This window comes from Pyxicephalus adspersus, chromosome 2, assembly GCF_032062135.1.
Source record: "Pyxicephalus adspersus chromosome 2, UCB_Pads_2.0, whole genome shotgun sequence".
NCBI classification, from domain to species: domain Eukaryota; kingdom Metazoa; phylum Chordata; class Amphibia; order Anura; family Pyxicephalidae; genus Pyxicephalus; species Pyxicephalus adspersus.
This window is the reverse complement of record NC_092859.1, coordinates 98,547,088-98,562,720: the sequence shown is the minus strand read 5'-3', so window position 1 is coordinate 98,562,720 and position 15,633 is coordinate 98,547,088. Positions and strand designations below refer to the sequence as shown.

The window sequence follows — 15,633 nt, the reverse complement described above, 5'->3', positions numbered from 1 at the left end:
CCTCTTCATACACTGGATTTCAGTTTTCTAGCTGGCTGTGTCCAGTACCCTATTAGCCCCTCTAACCAGCCACAATATACCTGCACTGCAGACACAATTGGCCTGATTTAATAATGCTCTCCAAGTCTGGGGAAAATAGACTATAATGGGAGAACCTGGGTGATCCCAGGAAGGGATCTGGTCCAGAATTGAAAATATTTTCCATATAATAGCAAATGATTTTTAAGAAATCCACTCCAGGTTTTCCCATAATAGCCTATCTTCTCCAGACCTGGAAAACTTTTATAAATCAGGTCCATTGTGATTATGATAGCACTGATCTAAAATCATGTATGAATTAAGTAAAAATGTTTTATTTGGTAATCTCGATGGTATGTTGATAAGGGGGGAAAGGAGGATTCAGGGAAGGCAAAATATTAGCATATTAAATTTTACATTATAGCAGAAAACTGGGCTCAAGAACATGTGATAGAAAAAAAACACTTAATAATAAAATGTTTGTAAAATGCTTCCATATAATTCTGGTTTTATTTACTAAGGGTCCATACAAAATAGCGTTAGACCATACATGGTAAAATCATTAATGCTCTAGATTTTCATCTCCCTTTTTAATCTTTTACAACCATCTGGGGTGAAATCCTAGATATGGCACAAATGTCCATGTTGGAATACTATTGTTACACCATTGTATAACAGCCGCTGCACACCGTGTCCTTACCCATAGAACAGTACAGGCTGCTGGGCAGAAAGCAAAGCCCAACCACTTTAGTTGACAGCAATTACAAGTGTATGCTTAGCATTACTTCTTTAAATGTATGAGGATAAAAGTACATCTGTGACCAACATACATTTATCTGCTCAATCCTGATGATTCTGACAATATCACTATTCAAATACCGTATCTTGACCCATATTCAAGTTGCTATAATAAAGGTAAATCTTCTTTTGTTGGCACAAAGCTAGGTTGATCATCTTCTTTAACAAGTTACTATAGTTACTGGTCTACTGGTTCTTTTTCACAGTCTCTGACACAGTATTCCTATTTTTATTGAATTTTATTTTTCTACCTCTTAATTGATTTTAATCTACCGTCTGGCATATTCCTTTACATTGGAAGAGATCCATTAATGGGATTGTATTTTGTTTACTACATAACCTTAACCTTAACATTTACATTAACCTTAAAAACAAATATTTCTTTATAAAGCATGCTTCTATACACATTTTTTTATGGATCTTGTGTTCATGATCTGAATCATTTTATCCCTCTTTTTTTCTGATCACTGAGGTAAGTTCAATTGGAAATTACTTCGGTCATTATGTGTTTCCCAGGAAAATAGGATGAAGTCTTGTTTTGATACACAATTACTTATGGTCTGTTAACAGTAATTAGCAAAGACTGTGGGAAAACATTCAGCCCGTTTATAAAATATTTAATCTCCACCATGCTTCTTTTTTCAGTCCTTTGTTAGTTTACCTAAAATTTATATTTCAGCAACAAAGTTTAGCAGGTTGAGTCAACGAAAAGCTACCCATATGTCTTGAGAACTTTAGCATTGAGGTGTCCTCCGCCATACACCCTACCCTCTATATCTGTTCAATTTGAAGACTCAATCCTGCTGTCACAGCAGAAGTGTTCCCAAACCTCCTTTTACATTATGTTTAGTGAAAAAAAAGAAAATCAATAGGGAGAGTGGGGCTGTTCCGAAGAACAGAACCTACTTGTAGCATGTTGAGATCTGAGCACCACATACATTTGGAGATATTAGAAGCCTTGAGAAGATATAAAGCAGTTGTAAACCCTAACTTGGTGATATTTACAATTTGCTAAATCCTTCTGTTTTATAAACAATTTCCTTTTCCTATTTATTAAGGTTTTAATATTATTGAGATTTTCTATTGCATCTTAGGATACACACGTCAGTCTTGGGCGAGAATCTGACATGTGTACAGCGGTCACCTTACGTCATTCATGGACCCATCAGGATGGATCCATGAACGACCAACGGAGAATGACTGCTATACAAGTCAAGGGAGGAGACTCCGCTCATCCTCCATCCTTCCCTCTCCATGGAATATAAATCTGTGTCTACAGCTTTCATTCATCTCTCTGTCACTCTTTGACGCTGGAAACGATTACAAAAGATTGTTTGCAGCGATGAATAATGCACGTGTATACAAGTAGCCTTAAGGTGCGTACACACTTCCAATTTTTATCGTTCCAATCGAACGACGAACGATCGATTGGGCAAAAAATCGTTGGTAAAAAAGTAACCAACGACGCCGACGAACGAGGAAAGTCGCTGGAAACGAACGACCGGACCGACGGATCGGATTGGGCGACGATAGTTGAACATCGTTTGTGTGTACGGTCGTTCGTTGATCGTCCATGTTCAGAGCATGCGTGATGAACGAACGTCCGTTCACTTTCCTGTCGTGCACATAGTTCCTCTATCGCTTAAACGATCGTATCTATTGTGTGTACAATATCTACGAACGATCGTGTCGTTAACTCTATGTGCAGGATCGGTGCTATACGATCGTTCATATATATCGTGCATGAACGTTCGTCGTTCTTTTTCCAACGATAATAATTGGAAGTGTGTATGTAGCTTTAGTGATGGAAATCTCCTCTTCATCTTGCTTGAACCACTTCTTATCTGAATGCACTAACTCCAGGGTTTGGCTGCATATTGGGAAAATGTTTTTTTTTTTTTTTTTAGCCAGTATAGTATGTTTTCAAATTCATCAGTATATGCTTCTGTTTTGGCACTTTATTTGCCAAAACCATAAAATGTTTTTGCAGGTACTGCAAAACCAATTCTTAGCAGGTTGCTTAGTGATCAGAGAAGTTGAAAAGTCTTCTCCAATCCCTATTGTCTATTGATAACCTGGCACCAAAGACATCTATGACACTGCTTTCCCGCCCTGCTTCACTGACATATGCATTAACGGACAACTGAGGCAAACCCAGATGCCTGAGGTAGTGGAAATCCACCCACATGGCCATAGGTTTTCTACTGTCTTTTGTCAGCTTAATATTAGTGACCCAATAATCAGTTCTGAAAAGTAATAATGGACAGTTTAACTAGACTATGTCATTGGCCTCCCAGTTAAAAATAAAAGATACAAGTAAGGGTAAACTGCCCATACATAGAGGTATCATCAGCCAGAAGCAGACCATAGATTATTATTCCTGTTATGTAATGTACATATTAGTTGGTGGGCCAATTACTGCCTACAGCCTAGTACTGTGCAGTGCCAAGGTCATTTTTTTATCTATGGTAAAACTAGTGGAGAAAATTTATTCAAAAATTACAGAGCTCAACAAGAAAAAAATCATTTGTCAAGCATTTTTTAATAAATTTAGTGTATTTCAGGTCTGCTGAATCCAGAAATGACATCAACAAATCTTAACACAGCATGTTATTATCAATCTTTATTTACACAAATGTTTTGCATTTTATATATTAACCACCTGAGCGTTACACTGATTTCTAGATTTCTGTTCCAAAAGCGTCACAGGTTTTCATGAAATTTTTTTTTTAAATTGTAGACCTGTAACTTACAGAAATATGTCCAAATAGGGTTCTAGTAGATATCATGAATATAAAAAATGTTTGAAACACACAATCATGTAAAAAAAAAAAAAAAAAAACTTTTAATAAAATTAAAGGAAAAACCTACAATCAGCTTAAACAAGAATACATAAATAAATGAAAAATACTGAAAATGCGATAATTCGGTATAATGTATAGTAATATATTTTTCTAAAACACCTCCCTAGTGTCCGTCACATACCTATAGACAAAACCACATAAATATATTTTCTATTATTTTGTATTGGATTGGATACAGGACTTTGTATTGAATCCAATACAAAATATTTGAATTTTCCGCTACGACCCTCATCGACGGGCGCACGCACGGACATCATCAGGAATCGCCGAGGGACGCGTACGCAAATGCCGGGTATTCTAATTCTTGCCAAACTTCCATGCAAAAAATGTAACACTTATAATTTATTTTGGATTGTAGGCTCTAATTCACAGAATTACTGCATAACTCACCGAAATATGTCCAAAATTTTATAAATTTAATAATTAAATTTTTTTTTTTATAAAACATAAAAAAAACCTAAAAAAAAAAATCTTTAAAAAAAACTAAAAAAAGTTTAAAAAAAAAAATAGTGTATAATGTAATGTACAGTAGCTTATATAATATATATATAATACAATTATATATATATTATATAAGGATTTCTTTGTATTGAACTCAATACAGCTTTTTTGTATTGAGTTCAATACAAAGGAACTCAATGCAAAATGTTGAATTTTCCGCCCCGCCTCCCTCCCGCGCCGACGCACGCAGCGACGTCACCGGGAAACCCCGGTTATCGTCTCTGCACTCGCCGGCTGGACACCGAATAGGACAGACGTGTCCGGAGGAGCGGAGGGAGAAGGTGAGTATTTTTTTTTTTTCTTTCTGTCCAGCGATCGACACTGGACAGGGACAGGGACAGGGAGAGGAGGGAGAGGAAGCCAGCTGGCTTAGAAGAGAAAGCCAGCTGGCTTTCTCTTCTAAGCCTGCCGGCTTTTTCTTTTAAGGAGAGGGACACCCGACGCTGGAGGACGACGCTGGAACACGGACCCGACGCTGGAACACGGAACCGACGCTGGATGAGCACAGCGGGACCAGGTAAGTGGGGATTTTAGTGTAGGCGAAAAAATACGGGGTTATCCAAAATAGCAAAAATTTTTGGTGCGAGAAAGTACGGGCTTAGCGGTTGGGTGGTTAAATGTAGCAATATTTTCATGAAACTTCAATGTGCCTTCTTTTTATTCATACATTTTTTTTTTTTTACAGAATAATGAGTTTTTCAAGAAGAAGTTGTTTAAATGACTTTGCTACATTTGTAGCAACATACATACATACTACATTTGTGGTGAATAATTTAAGAAACATTACAGAATTTGTGCAACAAGCATATTTTGCATATTTTGGTATTAAACTGTGGGACCAAGATAGGTAATGGGCTCCCCATATGGTATGCAAAACTTGTGTATCTACGTCAGTGGAAAAATGCAAAACTGAAAAGTTTGAAATTTGGTGTACCTATGTTATGGCAAGAGCCCAAATATCATCATTATGATTGTTATTTTTGTGCTGTGAATGTAAAAGGTTTCAATGGTTACAAGAAAAACAAGTAGGAGTACCCTGATTTGGAATCAGCAAGACGACCTGTGCCGCATGGTGCTGATGTTCCCATACCAGTGTTCAGTACACTCCCTGATATTCCTGTATCTGACATGGAGGATATACAGGGTTTGGAGTGTAATCCAGGAGTTAGGAGTGGAAGTGAATATGAAGGAAGTGTTTCATCAAAACAGCAGTTCTCCCAAGAAGAGCTCAATGATTTAATACGTGACCTAAAGCTGCGCACATACTTGCAATAATTATCGTTGAAAACGAACGACTAACGACCGATTGTCCGATAATTGGTAACAAAAACAGTGCATAACGACTGACCAATGAAGCCAATGAACGAGGATTGTCGCTGGAAACGAACAACCGTCCCAACGGATCTGATTGAGCAACAATTGTTCACTATCTATTTTGTGTACGGTCGTTCAGTGATTCAGTGTCGTGGATGTTTCTGCAGTACACTTTATCCTGTACATGTCACTTCCTGAATCGTTCAAACGATCGTATCTAGCCTGTGTACACTATTGGTGGATTATATTTGAAGGATAATATTGTTATAGCATGCACAGAATTGTGTAAAATAGGATGGTTCAAAATATTTGTGGATAATTGTGCATAATCGTTAGTCGTTTGTTTTCGAACAATAATTATTGCAAGTGTGTACCTAGCTTAAGTCATCTGAACTGTTAGCATTCAGATTAAAAGAAAAGAACTGTCTGAGACCGGAAGTTAAAATAACAGTTTATAGGACAAGAGAGGTGACACTCCTACCATTTGTCAGTGAAGATGGAGACTTCTTGTACTGTTGTAACATCCCTGGACTACTAGCCCATATGGGAGTACCAAAACATGGAGCAGAAGCCTGGCGGCTTTTCATAGTTCCACTCGAAGTTTGAAATTTGTTTTACTGCATAATGGCAACTGCTATGCATCAATTCCAATTGGTCACTGGAATATGAAAATATCAAAATGGTTTTACAAAAGATGTGCTATCATGACCACCAATAATCCATATGCGTTGATTTAAAAATGGTGAACTTCCTACTTGGACAGCAAAGTGGGTAGACAAAGTACCCATCAGGATACTGGAAAAAAGTGACATGGCCTTTAATGAGCCAATGTTTGACAAAGAAAAAATCATCCTCCCTTCACTACACATAAAGTTAGGAATAATGAAGCAATTTGTTAGAGCTCTGAACAAAGACGGTGATTGCTCCAAATACATTTGTAGATTCTGCCCTGGATTCAGTACTGAAAAGTTAAAGGCAGGAATCTTTGATGGACTCCAGATTCGGAAACTGATAAATGATTCAAATTTCACAAGTTACATGACTGATACTGAAGCTTCTGCCTGGCACAGCTATGTCAAGGTTGTCAAGAACCTCTTGGGTAACCATAAAGCATAAAATTATAAAGAACTGGTACAAAACTTGCTCTTATACTTTGGGTGCTACTATGAGCATAAAGGTACACTATCTCCATAGCCATTTGCACAAATTTCTAGAAAACCTTGCCGATTTCAATGAGGAACAAGCGGAGAGGTTACATCAAGATATAAAGGTGATTTAAGAAAGGTATCAGGGCAGATGGGATAGACACATGATGGTAGACTACTGCTGGAGCCTTCAACATGATTGTCCTGATCATCAGCATAAAAGGAAATCATATAAACAGAGTTTTTCAATGACTTCTTTGTGATTAGTTCTGAAAATATACTGAATATAGAATATATTGACAATAAATATTTAAAAAAAAAAATTTGTATACATAGGCATATCTAGTTTAATTTTGCTTAATTTTCATGTTTCATTAGTTTTCTATGAGGTTATTATTGAGGTCATTATTTCAAAAACTAGAGCCAATCTAGCAAAACCAATACCATATTTGGAATCTGTACATCAAACATAACCAAAAATAAATGTAATCTGTTTTGGCAAGAAAATGTTTGTTGACCAGTGTTATTGTTGTTTTTTTATAAATTTGCCTCATAATCTGTGTTCTATCCATAATGATTTTAGTAAATTATTGAGGCAAAATTAACTGCAACTTGCTCACGGCAACATTAAGCCAAGTTTGTGCAACAGCTAGACATTAAAAAAAAATGTTAACTATCAGCATCTGTATATCACCTTTCTACATCACCTTATTTATTTTGCAGACAGGTTAAACAGATTGGATCAGTGTCCCCCTGTACATCTCCCCTTATCTAGATCCTGGGCTGCCATTAACATTAGGTCAATTTAATAACTTTGATGCCAAGTATTGATATGAATACTGTCTAAATCAGACAACAAAGCTAAAGCCAAACACAATGGGCCTGATTTATTAAAGCTTTAAGTCTGGAGAGGACACACTTTGATCAGTGAAGCTGGGCTATCCAGCAAACCTTAAATGGATTTCCTAAATGTCATTTGCTATTTGTCAGCAGGGTTGCTGGATCACCCAGCTTCACTGATGCAAGTGTGTCTTCTCCAGCCTTGGGGAGCTTTAATAAATCACGCCCAATAACTGAACAGTAAGGTGCCCCATTTAAAAATGTTACTCAATGCTCCTTCAACCAAACTGCATCCCATTCCCTATTCAGCTGTTATTTAATATGAACATCAATTGAAGAAAGTGAAAGTACAGCTGGTTTTATAATAAACTAAGCAATTGCAAAGTAACTTACTACAGTAATACAGTACAGTACAGTAGTGATTTATTATTTTGGTGTTCAGTTATTGCAGATTAATAAATATGTGGAAAGTTTGTCTTTTTTAATCCAAGTGGACTAAAGAAGAAGTGAGGGTATCCACACAAAGCCTTAAAATGTAACTGTTACTGCAAATAAAGAAGGTATCAGAAAAAAAAAGTCGGTCAATCAGCAGTACACTAGTTGAGAGTCAGATGTATGAACAATTGATCCAATTAGTTCCATGAGCACTAATTATGCCTACAATCAAAATACATTATTTGCAACAGACATTTGTATGTTTTTAGTTTTAACTTGTATTTATTTTTGTCTTTATTTACAGGCATGAATTTAGACCTGTAGACTTGTAAGCTTCTATTTTTGACTTCAGCAACAAATATACACAGCACATCTACTGATCTGGATACTTTATCCAGGTGAGAAACTCCAAATATACACTAGCCCATTGACTATCAATTTGTCTGAGCCAAATCTTCATAAAAAATAGAAATTGCTTAGCAACCAGCAACTTTTTCAGAAAATGATCACTTTTGCTTTGCCTGTAATATTTCTGTCTTCCCAACAGAAACATACACAGCATTAAACACTTGACAGAAAGAAAGAGACAGGAGGACAACTGCAGCAGGACTGAAACAGGCAGGGGGACAACTGCAGAAAGACTGTGACCTTTGTTGAAAGGTATTTATAGACATTATGGTCTCTACCCTATACTTATCAGAGCTCAATAAGAGAAATGTGTTTAGCTGCTGTGGAATTTGATTGCATAACATCCTTCTGCACTAGGACTGTCTTCAAGAGGCCGTATACTATAAAATGTTATTTATAAGCCAATGGTAACTGGCTAAATGATCAATATCAAGGAGACTAGTGTATGCTCGTCTAGTACAAATGGGCCAGTTATCACTACTGATCCAATTTCTGATTGGATCTAAAGTGAACTCTAGTTGAGTCAGGTGTATGAACAATTGATCCAATATGAGCTAATTCCTATTACTTTCCGAGATTAACAAAAAGAAGTGCAAAATATTGAAGATTTTGTTTGGGACTTCCAAACCGTTATTTTGAATAATTTTTGAAAAAAATGGCTGCAGATCTGCTCACGTTTGTACCAAGCCTAACATATCAGCTTTAATATAGGGCTTAGCCTGCAAAAAAGCTTTTATATTCAAAACTGTGTCCAGCTTGAAATATATCTGAACCCATAAAGGAAATATTATATTGTAGCTTATCAGTCCTTAGATGAGGTCTTCTGCATTAGTTGTACATTTTTTAGACTTTTTGTCAATATATAACTCACTTGGGAAGTTAAGCTCACAAATCGGTTTTAATTCAAGCTGGGCTATATACATTTCTGCTTTTTTCATCAACATTACACACGGCATAGAAAGCTTTGCAGTATGCAGAGGAAATAAAACAATTTTGTCTTCAGTACAGCTTACAGGAAGCATCGGGGACGCTTCTCTTTTTTCACCAAAATCAACAGAAATTTTCTGTACTTTTTGAAAACGTTCTTTGTCTGAAGAAGGTAACTAATGCAGACCTTACATGTAAAGACAGATAGGATGTTGGTTGGATAGGATGGGTTTAGCTATCCTTTAATCCTTTTGTGAAGTTGTATTGTGTCATCCTTCCTTTGAAAAAGACCTGCAATTTGTGAATATGTAAGGTTCCGAATAACCATATATACAATTTTTTGTAAGCATAATATACTTTAACATTTACTAATACTATGTCAAATGCGTCACAAAACTTCAAGAAAAACACAGATTGTTCCACAATAAAAAACATTTTTTAATATATATATATATATTTTTTTTTTACACATGTGATCCTGTTTTTACAGTTTGCTATTTGTAAGGCAGCAGAGATTGCATGCATACAACACTTCCACCTGTCCTAATAAAACTTCATAAAATATATATGTGTATACATAATGTAGCTATTTACATTTAGTTGATGAGAGTGCATAGAGTATGTACAGAATAAAAAGTCCAAGTTTTACACTAACATTTATGGTGCCTCCACTTTCTGGTGGCCAGAGTCAACTGAGTGTCCCTTTTCTGCCAGTGGAAGACCCGGCTGATGACAGCTTTTCCATTAAGGACATCACCAACTATTACATAGACCATTGATCTGGAGTGACGAATCATGCTGTGTGCGCAGTTTTCATTGATGCGCAGCCACTGTTCAATCATTTTGCGTGTGTCGTAAGGAAGCAAACGTCCTTGTTTAATAAATTCTACTGGGCCTTCTGTAGCATACTCATTATGTCCATGGGTAATCTTTCTTCTTGCTAGCTTTACTTTCACAGCTGTTAAAAGAGTAGAAAGATAAATACATATTCTAGATGTGTTCATTACATATTATAAACAAATAACTCACACTGACCAATCTTTTTCAGTCTAGGCACAGTTGTTATCCTAATAATGTACTTTGCTCAATACTATCTGTGGGATAATTGCATATACAAGCCATTAACACTATCAGCTAATTAGTGTTATCACCGCCTCCCACAGATTTTCAACACCTAGTGAGTATTTAGGCATGCAAGTGTAGCATACAGATTTGTGACCATATTTCCCTTCTATTGTAATCTCATGATAAAAAAGGCAATTACCAAAATTGTATCAAGTACAGGTTTACATTTGTATTCAATAGTAGTAAAAAAAAAAATAGGAGATCTTCTTACACAGAGAAACTACAACACCATGCAATAAAGCAATTGTGTACCCAGGACATTTGGGTGTTGATCTAACTGGCAACCTAATACAGTTCAAAAACGGTCTGAAAAATGAGTGGGCAGTGCACATTATTATGTAATTGATAATTGCCACAATATGTTGCCCTCTCTAAAATAAGTAGAGCATTTTGTTACTAGGCTGCTAGCCCATAGCAGGATTCATATGTAAACCATTTCCTTAAAATTTCTGTTCAGAAATGTTTATCTACAAACTATCATAGCAGTACAGTCAGTTTCAGTACACTCCATGCTTCTGACCTAGAACAGATAATGAGCTTGATTGTTTGCATAGATGTTCTGGGTCAGTGAGTCAAATCTACTATTCGATGAAGTAGGCTTTAAAGCCTAACACCTAAGATTGCCAAAAACACATAAACAATGGCAGACTTTATGCCTGATAAAAACATTCTTTTATTAATTTTATCTGACCAAAGTGCTTGGAAAAGCTTCCATTGAAAAAAAATTATGATTATAAAAGACAAAAAGAGAATAAATGGCAACGTGATTTCTGTAGAGCCTCAGTCTGCTACAATATTGACCATTATAAACTAGACCGCAAACAGAGTAACAGGCTAAGAATCCCAACTCCCCCCTCACATAAATGATGGAACTTACCAAAGCCATTGTCACAAAATGCATCCAGTGCAGTTTTATACGAATAGGTCTCTTCAATCAGTGGACAGCCCTGACATGTTGGGGTTGGCAGTTCTACAATGGAAACAGATCATGGTTTTAATGTTAATATTACAGAAGGATAGAAAGAGGCGATTTGAAATTACCAGTAACACATAAATATATATTTGTATCAAATACTAGTTTTTAATTTTGGGCTAAAATAAATACCATTTAAATAATTGTAGTCCTAATTAAAAATACATTTATAAAAGGTTACTTACTGCTTGTCAGCAGTGTGATCAGCTCATGGAATGTATTCTCCCATTGCACAATTGATGTTTACTTAGCACAACATATTAAAGCCATATACTTTAATAATTCTTACCTTTGTATATGTGCTGGTACTCTTTATCAAGGTTGTCGAGGCACATGTCATCCCCAGCAGGGAACCGGTCACAGTTTAGGCTTTCAGGCCAGGATTGCTCATGACATGCCAGGATAGGGGCACAGCTGTCTCTCACAGCCTCACACATGCTGCGACAAGGTGGGATGAACCTGCAAGGGGAGATAGATCAGTTTCTGGTCTAGTCCAGTGTAACTGCAGCACAGAGTTCTTGTTGTCACTACTGGATCCATGCTAAAATCTATGTCTTTTAACATGACAAAGAAACGGGCAATAAATGCCATGAGATTACTTTTGAAATACAGAAAATGCTTATTTGGTCAACTTTTAAATTTTAGGTATGATTCTCAGTAACAAACACTCCAAAACCGAGTGCAAAAATTGGTAAATTTAAACATAGAAAATAACTAATAAGAAAGCTAACCACTGAAAGAACTTAGCTTATAGTAAGGATCAAGCCCAATCTAATGAATTTATACTTACATGTCCATGCAGACAGGTGAAAAGAGGGAACACAGGAAGGTTCTGGCATATGGATGGCAGCCAGTTTGCAGCAGTTTATGCCATTCAGCAGACTTGGACACAACTTCTTCCATTCTGGTGTGTCCCATCAGGTTGGGAAGCCACATTTCTGTATAGCCGAGATCATGGCACATATCTAAGTCTTTAGGAATAGTGACACATTTTGTGGATAATCCAGTAATGTCAAATGCCCTGCTAAATCCAGCAAGGAAAGTACAACATAGCAGAAAGATAGAGGAAGAAGTCATCTTGGCTGAGATGTCAAGTTTTGCACAAGTGCTCAGGTACTAACACTGCTGAGCTCCCAGCCCTTTATATACAGGCAAGTAGTCTCCAGCCCATTCATTATCAACAGCTTATCAAAACACTCAAGACACAACTTTGCCCACTCAGGTAATTGTTGTGATAACTAAAGAGGTGGAGACACCCAGGCATGGCAGACTTTTCTTGAAAGTGATGTCTGCATAGTAGTATTCATTACATTGAAAGTGGTAGAACTACTGCAAGTAGTCTAGGATATTAAAATGGAACAAATTGGGGTTTTGTTATGTACATGCTAAATGGCAAAGTGGAGGGAAACTGGACAGACTGGCTGTCTCCTGAGCTGGGCCAGTCTTTATTATGCTGTACCAACCTGATATATCCTTAGGGATAAAAGTATCAACAGAACATGCTTGGCTATTTCTAATTGCTCAGAGTCTCTTTACATTTTAGTCTGTTAGGGACTCTTTGCCTGTTTTACCAGGTGTTGTCAACCCTTTTTTTTTTGCAATAGGACAATTTTAATTCTGGAGCCTATCATACCTAACAGACTGTACTAATTATTTGTCTGATGCTCATATCTTGTAGGCAGCTGATACATGATAGAAGGGTGGCAGGCTGCCTGTATACAAAATATAGTTATGTCTGTTATCATGGAAACCCTAGAACAAATTTAGGCAACTTGTAGTACTTTCTCATTTAAATGAGTACATATCTCAGTTTGCTATGTTTGTTCTAAAATTCCAGTCTAAAATTCAGCAACAATGTATTGTTTGCTGAACAATTCCATGGGTTTTATTTAATATTATGGAGAAAAGTTTAGAATATGGTGTTCAAAAATAATTTTTGCATTTGGGCACTGATGTTATAAAAGCTACACTCCTTTGAGCTTGCTTTGCTTGGAAAAATACTTTTTTGGTGTTTATTGGTGCAGTTTCTAGCTAAATGGACATTCCCAGGAGATAAATGTTAATGCATGCAAAATGCATTTAGGGCCTGTTTACATTTTTAATGTTCATATGCACATATTATATTTAACTGGCTTAATCCTTTTTATTGTGCCCAAAAAATGTATGTGACACTTCTTCTTAACAATACAAATCACAGAGTTTGGCATGAGTGGATATGTATTGCCCACTATTATAACAGTATGTTAGGTACCATTCAAAATGAGAGGCATAGCACCAAGACACGATAATGGGAATACTCACTAAAATGTGTTTTCAACACACACATTTTAAAATGCAAAAATGCAGCCTAAATTCTATGTGTCAAACACTATCTGCAGTCATATTGTTGATTTATCTTTCTTCTAAAAGAAGAAAAGTTCACAGTAGCTGGATTTCAACATATCATCTTAGGCCATTTCCCATACCAGAATTTATTTTCTTCTTTTTTTTATTTATTTATTTTTTTAATAAAATAATTGATTTTATTGATTGCTTTGAGTAACAGCTTGATGTATTAATATGACTTATTACCTACTTAGTACCTATTCATTCTCTATATGTTCACAGTTGGCATTCACATTCCCAAAAGGTAGCTTATCCAACTTTATTTGAATACCAATAGAGTGATATTGAATGATTGCACATTGGGGGACCATTAGATATCTGACAACATTGTCCTGTCAAGCCCAATGTCTCAAATGAAAAAAAAAGAATTTATGTCTGTGTGCTCAGGAATCCATCTCACCACAGTTGTCACCACAGTTGTCTTAAAGTAAGCCACACACTCTATGATAATTTTGATCCCTTAGGTCATTCTATTTACTTTTGTAATCATAATTGATATTGATCAGGGAAAGTGTTTTTGATTGATTAACTATCATATTTAAATCACAAACACTTTTTGTATTATTATAATTATAATTATTATTATAAATAGATCTAATGGTAAAATCAATCAAAACGGTTGCTTTTAAAATTGATAGTTCATTGAATAAATATTGTTGATTGCTGGGATTTATGGCCTTAATGAAGAAAATGCATTTATTATATCATCTTATGGCATATGATATGTGTATATTTTCCTGTAGCAAAATTCATGCATTTAACTGAATGAAAGTAGATTTTCTGTTGAAATCCCATTGATTCCAACATGACTAGTTTACATTCATGTGCTGAAGCTGTGTGTTTTAACATATAAGACATGCTGAATTTTTGCAGGTCCATAAACATGAACATTTCAATTCTAAATTTAAAAAAACACATCAAGACTACTTAAGCATAGAGTCTCTTGTTGTCGGTATTAGGACTGAAAAAGTTATTTTCTTAGCTAAAGTAGCTATGACAGTTCTGTTGTTTGTTATATTTTTCCAGCGCAGTTGGATCCATAAATAGGACAACAATTTGTTTAAAATATATATAATCATGGAAAAAGTGAAGTATCTGTGCCTGCAGATCTGCAGACATTATATTGCTTCATCAGTCTGGCACAAACAAGCTGGCTATACTGTTACACACATGGCACTATATTAATTAGCCTCACATTAAAGAGATAACAGAAAATGTCTTGGATATGCATAGACTGTATTCCATATCAGTGGAGCTGTGCAGACACCTGTCCTGATAGCAGACAGAGATGCCTGTCTCCCAAGACTTATTAGGAGGAGACAAGACCTAGGTAATTACCTGGACTGTTAGACACCCATCCATTAACACTTCATTGTCAAGTTCAGCAAACAGTAGCTGCTCCCACTCTTACTTCTTTTATAGCTAAATATTGTTTTTATGTTAAAAGAAAATTGGATTATACTTCAAAGTTGGCTTATTAAATAGCACCAAATTTACCACAGGAAATAAATCATCTTAAAATTGAACTATAATAAACCTGTAAAGTATTAGCTTTGCTGCAGCTCTTCATTTTACATAAAATCATTTACAAAACATGATTTTTATTTGTAATAAAACCGTAGTGGCTCTGCTGCTGAAATCTTTGTCTAGTTTTCCCTGGTTTTGGCCACTTTTAATTGACTAGGGTGATATCACTTCCACACATGGACAAGGTAGTCACTGGGTCCCACACAGACTCATTCTGAGCTTATACACAGCTCTGTCTGTGCAGTATTAGAAAAAATGCTAACAGTCCAGTGGTAACATCTTTGACAAAAGAAACTTTACAAAGGAATCTTCCTTTAGATATTTTTTTTATTAAGCAAGCTTTAGTTCTGCTTTTAAAAACAGTTTGTCCCTT

General features: G+C 35.9%; 1 long non-coding RNA gene across 2 annotated transcripts in view; it reads left to right on the top strand.

Annotated features, from left to right (window-relative positions):
* The window catches only part of LOC140324055 (uncharacterized), a 34,273-nt gene that overhangs the window by 3,920 nt on the left and 14,720 nt on the right, over window positions 1-15,633 (top strand). For both annotated transcript variants that reach the window (XR_011919479.1, XR_011919478.1), the window contains exons 2-3: window positions 8,220-8,313; window positions 8,463-8,575. This is a non-coding gene — a long non-coding RNA (uncharacterized lncRNA). The remainder of the gene's footprint in view (window positions 1-8,219; window positions 8,314-8,462; window positions 8,576-15,633) is intronic.